The sequence below is a fragment of the Bufo bufo genome, chromosome 10 (assembly GCF_905171765.1).
Source record: "Bufo bufo chromosome 10, aBufBuf1.1, whole genome shotgun sequence".
Classification (NCBI taxonomy): Eukaryota; Metazoa; Chordata; class Amphibia; order Anura; family Bufonidae; genus Bufo; species Bufo bufo.
This window is the reverse complement of record NC_053398.1, coordinates 94192157-94198156: the sequence shown is the minus strand read 5'-3', so window position 1 is coordinate 94198156 and position 6000 is coordinate 94192157. Positions and strand designations below refer to the sequence as shown.

At 43.6% G+C, this 6000-nt stretch overlaps 1 protein-coding gene across 1 annotated transcript in view; it reads left to right on the top strand.

Moving 5' to 3' along the window:
- The first annotated feature begins 2709 nt into the window (after positions 1-2709).
- PC (pyruvate carboxylase) overlaps positions 2710-6000 on the top strand; it is a 495508-nt gene continuing 492217 nt past the window's right edge. Inside the window, exon 1 of the mRNA XM_040410263.1 lies at positions 2710-2750. The gene's annotated coding sequence lies outside the window, so the exon portion shown is untranslated. The remainder of the gene's footprint in view (positions 2751-6000) is intronic.

The window sequence follows — 6000 nt, the reverse complement described above, 5'->3', positions numbered from 1 at the left end:
TTAAAATTTTACTTGGAGGTCATGCAGGCTCCCTATATCTCATAACATTATGTATTTTCATAAGAGATTTGGCAGTCTGTCCATCCATCTCAGATGTTTCATATACTATACAGAACAGCCCAGTTCACTTTGGTCAATGTTCTCTCTGGTGCTCCTTTATGGGTTAAAATACAAAATGATCGTCTCTACCCTTATTGCTCCTCAGTAAATTCAGTTTCTCAGTTGTTCCCCTCATCAGCCTGTATTCGTCTACACTCTTTAACTCTCTGGAGAGCGGTTTGCTTTAAAGGGAACCTGTCACATTGAAGATGGTGCATGAGCTACAGGCAGGAGGAGCTGAGCAGACTGAGAACATTCAGTAGAACTAGCATTCATTCATTCATATATTCCTGCTCATTCTGAGCTTTGAAGTCGAGGAGGCTCTCCTATCAGTGACTGACAACTCTCTCTGTATATACAGTACAGCCACACAGGAAAAGTTGTCAGTCACTGAAAGGACCACCTCTTTAACCTAAAAGCGCAGAATGAGCAGGAATTTGAATGATGTTAGGTTAGTTTCACACTAGCAGTAAAGAGATCCTGCCGAGCTCTTTGGGGCAGGTATTTCTTGACGCTACCTTAATTACCGCCGGCTCCATTAACCATAATGGGGACTGGTGGAGATGCGATTGAAACCCGGCAAATATGGCAAGAATTGGCTGGACAAAAACTGCTGCTGGACGCGAGAGATCCGGCAGGAAATTCCCTTCCAGAACCACCTGCCGGATCTCTTTGCTGCTAGTGTGAAACTAGCCTTATACTGAAACTTTACCTACAAAACTATACATCAATCGTTTGAGCTCCTCTTACTCTGTTTGGTTGCGTTCCCATGACGGACAGAAAACGTTTTTTTGTGCATCATGGGATACTGATCAAGACGGATCCGGCATGAAACACAATGTAATTCAATGGTGCCGGATCAGTTTTTTCAGATTCGAAAAAAAAAGGGATCTCACGCCCATTGACTTACAATGGCTTTAGTGCCAGATCCGTCTTGTTCATTTTAGAGATAATACAACCAGATCCGTTCATAATGGATGCAGACGGTTGTATTATCATAACGGAAGCGTTTTTGCTGTGAAAGTAGCTTAATATGACTCAATCAACCAACCACCATCTTACACTAAGCTCCAGATTGAGTTACAATGAAAGGGGGACATCTATTGCTACTGCAAAGAATAAATATAGTAAGGCAAGATGAGACACAGTTCACACCACCTCCCAGCCGGGAAACAGCAGAGTATTCCAGCACTGTGCTTCTCATTGCCGTGTATGAGAGCTACCGAAACAGCATGGCACAGCACGCTATGCTGTTTCTGAGTTAGGGAAATATCAAAGCTTGCTGTGCTACGCTGTTTCAGTAGCTCTCATGCACGGTAATGAGAGTTACTGAAGCAGCAGAGCGCCGGAACGCTCTGCTGTTTCCCAGCAGCGAGATGAGACAACCCCTTTAAGGAAACAGCGTAGTGCCTGTCTGCTCAGCTGTTTCCATAAGCCTGGCCACTTGGGGTCTTTGCTTAGTCCCGTCTCACATACAGCGTGTCAGTGTATCTGTAGATGATAAAAGAAACACATGGGGGTACTCGTGCAGCGAGCCCCTAAGGAGCCAGTGCAGAGCATGGGAGTGGTAGTGGCCCTGATCCCTGGGGTTTGGTACAGGGAAAAAGAGATGTGAAAGGATCAGACAGACGTGGTAGAACAAGAACCTTTTTTCTTTACTGAGTGCAAAGCATGAGTTACAGTACATCCAGCTGTCGTCTGTACAAGGTACAATGTCTCTAGCCATGAATGATGAGGTATGGTGGCAGGTAAGATGTCAGAAAATAGCACTCTAGAGTAGTCCTTCTGTCTCTCCTGATTTCCCTTCACTGACACTTGCTGCTATAGGTATCCACTAGTGTGATGCAGGCTTCTGAGTGTTCTTGTTCTGAACTGTGGTGATGGGTGTCTTAACTTGTTATCCCCTCACATGCAGCAGTGTCTGTATAGCTGTAGTGCTGATCACTCTGCTGTCTTTGTATGCTGTAGCTTGCAGATGGAACCCTGGGATCCTATAGTCTCCTTGCAGTAGTCGTCCTCTCAGACGAGCTGTATCTTCAGTCCCAAGGCCATTGGAGCTGAAGCAGATGGACAAGCTCCCTCATTCCAGGCTTGCTAAGCTAACTCTGGAACTCTAGAGCTCCCCTTCCTGGTGTAGGACCAGCCCGCTCCCAGCAAAAGTGGAGGAATGGAATGGTTAATTCCATTCCTTATGCTAACCATACATTATCATTCTGAAACATAAGACGCATACAGAAAACAATATGATATAACAATACATAATAAACAATTGTAGATACCCTATCTGGGGTATTGCACTCATTTTATAGGAGGGCTGTGACCTCTCTACATGTATACGTTCCTGCAAAGCAGTGCAAAAACTGGGGGGGGGGGGCAGAGATAGAAATCTACTCTATAAGGTGCGGTCCCCTGCAGCGTGAGGCTCCTACGATATGAAGTTTTCATGGAGTTTAGCCCCATTGTAGAAGTGCCCGGAGCAGATCACTGGTTAAGTGAAGTTTCACGGCTCGGAGCATGTGATTGAATTTATTTGGCTCCAGATTATATTGTTAGGTAATCAGGGGAGTGGCTGAATCAGAGAGTTTCTTGCTGAAAATCCCCCGATTTAGAGACACGGTGCATATGACGTGTGACAATTGTGCAGTGTTAAGGTAAGTGTGGCAGTGCAGGGGTCATCTGCAGGCCCCTCACGTATCTTGGATCTAGCGGGCTGGGTGCAGGGGAGGTTGGTAGATTTCATTATGCATGAATTCTTTTATACTTTCTTACCCGTGTGGCTGCTTGGAATTCAGGATTCATATGGCAGGAAATAGACAAAAGAAAAGTTGTGCATCCAACTCAAGCTCGAACCTGAATGCTGCCTGCTTCTGTTTATTCATCAATGTAGTTAATCCAAGTTATTGATTCATTTAAGAAGTTTTTACATATAAAATAATACGGCGGAAAACAGTCATCATTGTGATCTCCTTCTAGATCAAGAGGATTCATTCAGAGTTCTGCACATTCTTTGCCATAGAGAGTGGAGGGCTGATAGGGAGGTGGGGGAGGACGAGATACACTGGGCGACACTTGTCTGTGACTGAGGCCTTCTTTGGGAGGAGGATCCTCATAACTGGTTTTTCTCCTATCCTTACATGGATGTTTCCCAGCAGTGCATATTGAAATGTTCTGCTTGTCTTATTCTGAATGGAATGTGATAAGAGATCCACTCTGTGTGGATGTGCCTGATAGAACAAGTCCCGCAATCTACATATGAGAGGGGTGGGCTGAGAGTGGGACTGGGGGAACAGGTGTCAGCCCCAGGTGAGAAGAAGTGTGTCTGCTACACACTTACAGTATAACATGGCACCCTTTTGTATGGTAGATGTGCCTCCTTCATATGCATAGCAGTGCAGTATATGTTGGGCACCTGTGCTATATGCATGTTTGTTACTTTTACAATATACTTTCCAAGAGAGAATTCCATATAAGCCACAAAAGTTCATATTAACTTGGAAACATTTTGCACAAATGTCTGACAGCTCATTATTATTTTTCATCTTTTCGTTTAGCTGTTAACAATTTGGTGTCTTGACAGCTCCTATTGTGGTCACTGTGTACAGGAGTGTTTTTTTTTAGTTATCAGCATTGTGATTATTAGCCTCCAAATTTAAACTAGAGATCAGCTTTTCCAAAGAAACATTCTCTGCCATCAAAATGAACCAAATTAAGCCAAAGAAATTTTAGCCTTAGGGCTCAAGGACGTGGTATGGAATCATAATAGTGATTCCTTGTGTTTGCATGCCTCCAATTTTATGCCTCCGAAACATGGCCTGTTCCACTGGACTCTGCATATAAGGTGGTATTCTCTTCTAGAAGTATTCTTCTCTTCTAGAAGTGTTGTTTCCAGGGGAGGAAGGGTCAGATTTACTAATACCGATGTTTCATAGGCAGGGGTGGACTGGGAACTTAAAGTGGCCCTGCAAAAAAATACTAAAAGTGGCCCTGTTTTGTAGTTGGGCCCAAATTGATGGAAGGTAAGGCCAGCAATACCATACCACCCCAACAGAGCCAAATACCACAGTCATCACAAAATACTGCCAGCAGCAGCACAAAATACATCCCCAAAAACTTCCACTGGCCGGCTGTGAGGAGGGCTCAGGCGGCCCCCTGGGCATCAGCCCACCTGGAGATTTCCCTTTAAGGTCTATGGCCAATTTGCCCCTGTTCATAGGCCAGTCTTAGTCAACTGTCAGGTGGAATGGATCTGCCAGAGAGGTGTAGGCCTCTTAATCACTTGTCACATCTTTGGGCTATGGCCTGTGTGCAAATTTTCTAGTGTAAACAAAGTTGCAAATTTGGGCACACACCATTTTTTTATACAATTTGTGAGGTTTTTGAGAATGTCCACCGCTCATGGCACCTTTCAAAAAGGTGGATGGGGCTTAGCAGAAAGGAGAGAGATCACCCTCGACCCAACAAATTTATCATTGTTTATGCCAGGGAAATGGAGTAAATTATCCCTAAAATCTATGCCGGCTCATAGCTGACGTACATTTCAGTTTGGGGCTGACAGAGAGCCAACAGGCCAACAGATATTTGACTAAGACGTACCAGTCTTGGTACATCTGCCACCATGGTACGGCAGCGCACTGAGTGTGTTCAGCTCTTTACCAGTGAACATGAGCCCTTTTACAAAATAAGGGTAAAAAAAATGCCCTGAATTAGCCCTAGGGGAGAAATAAATACTGTACATTCACACCCAGCTAGTCACTTGGGGTTGAAGTCAGGACAGGAAAGTAGAAGTTCACACCTAGAGTTACAGTCTTTCTGGTAAATTACAGCTGCAGTCAGATGTAAGCTTAGTAAAGGAAGCATGTGTCTACTTTTTTCCAGAAAGTATGCCACTCTTGTCCATGGACTATATTTGGTATTGCAGTTCAGTCTCACGTTACCTCCATTAAATCAGTTTTCAGGGCCTGGTGCACTTTTTCTGCATTGGATAAATTTTTTTCTAGAACCCTATTTCCTTGCACTGTTTTATACACTCGCTGTGGATTTTTGATACAGAATCTCCATGAAATATCCTCAACATGTTTTCCTTTTGTATTTTTTTCCCTTGTAGCTCTTTGTGAAGAGTGAGGCATTTGTGAATTATTATCAGTGTTTACAATTCGCTATTTTCTCCCCATCGATAAAACACCACTTTATTGACTATTTTTGAAGGCAGCTTTTTTGGCATTGTATGTAGTGCACAAGCTGGTTTCTGTGGCACGAACATGGGTGGACTGAGAAATATGGGCCAGTGGGTGCAGCTATCGGGTGCAGAGATAGCATCGTCATCTGGACCTGAGTTGGGTGTCTACAAGCACCTCTGCCATATTAGACATCAATATTACCACATGGTAAGTAGGAGGCCCTGTTATGGATTTTGGATTTGGGGCCCAGGAGTTTGTAGTTATGCCTCTGGGCCTAGATTTTAATGAATGGCTTATCAAAAGGTACTATACTGTAACTACCAGTTTACCATACTAGTGTTGCATCAACTAGTGACGGAATTTATACTTTAAAATCTTAACAAAAGGTGCACAAACTTCAGCAAAAATGTCCCCTGAGGGCTGAGGCAGTGCTAAGAATCAGAAGAACTCTGAACTTTGAAGGAACAGATAATATGGCAGTTTATGTTCCATGGGCCTTATAATCCAGTTCACAGGATCTTGAGTATGAATTATTGATCAACTGCAGCAATATTCTCATATGTTCATCAGTCTGGGTTCATAAGCAGAACATTTTAAAATAAATTGTAATAACTTGTAAGAAACGAAGTCTCCTCATAGTTGAGCGTCCCTGATGTACATAGCACACATAATAAGCATTTATGGCATACCCATAGGACATGGGTATGCCGTAAATGTCGAAAGG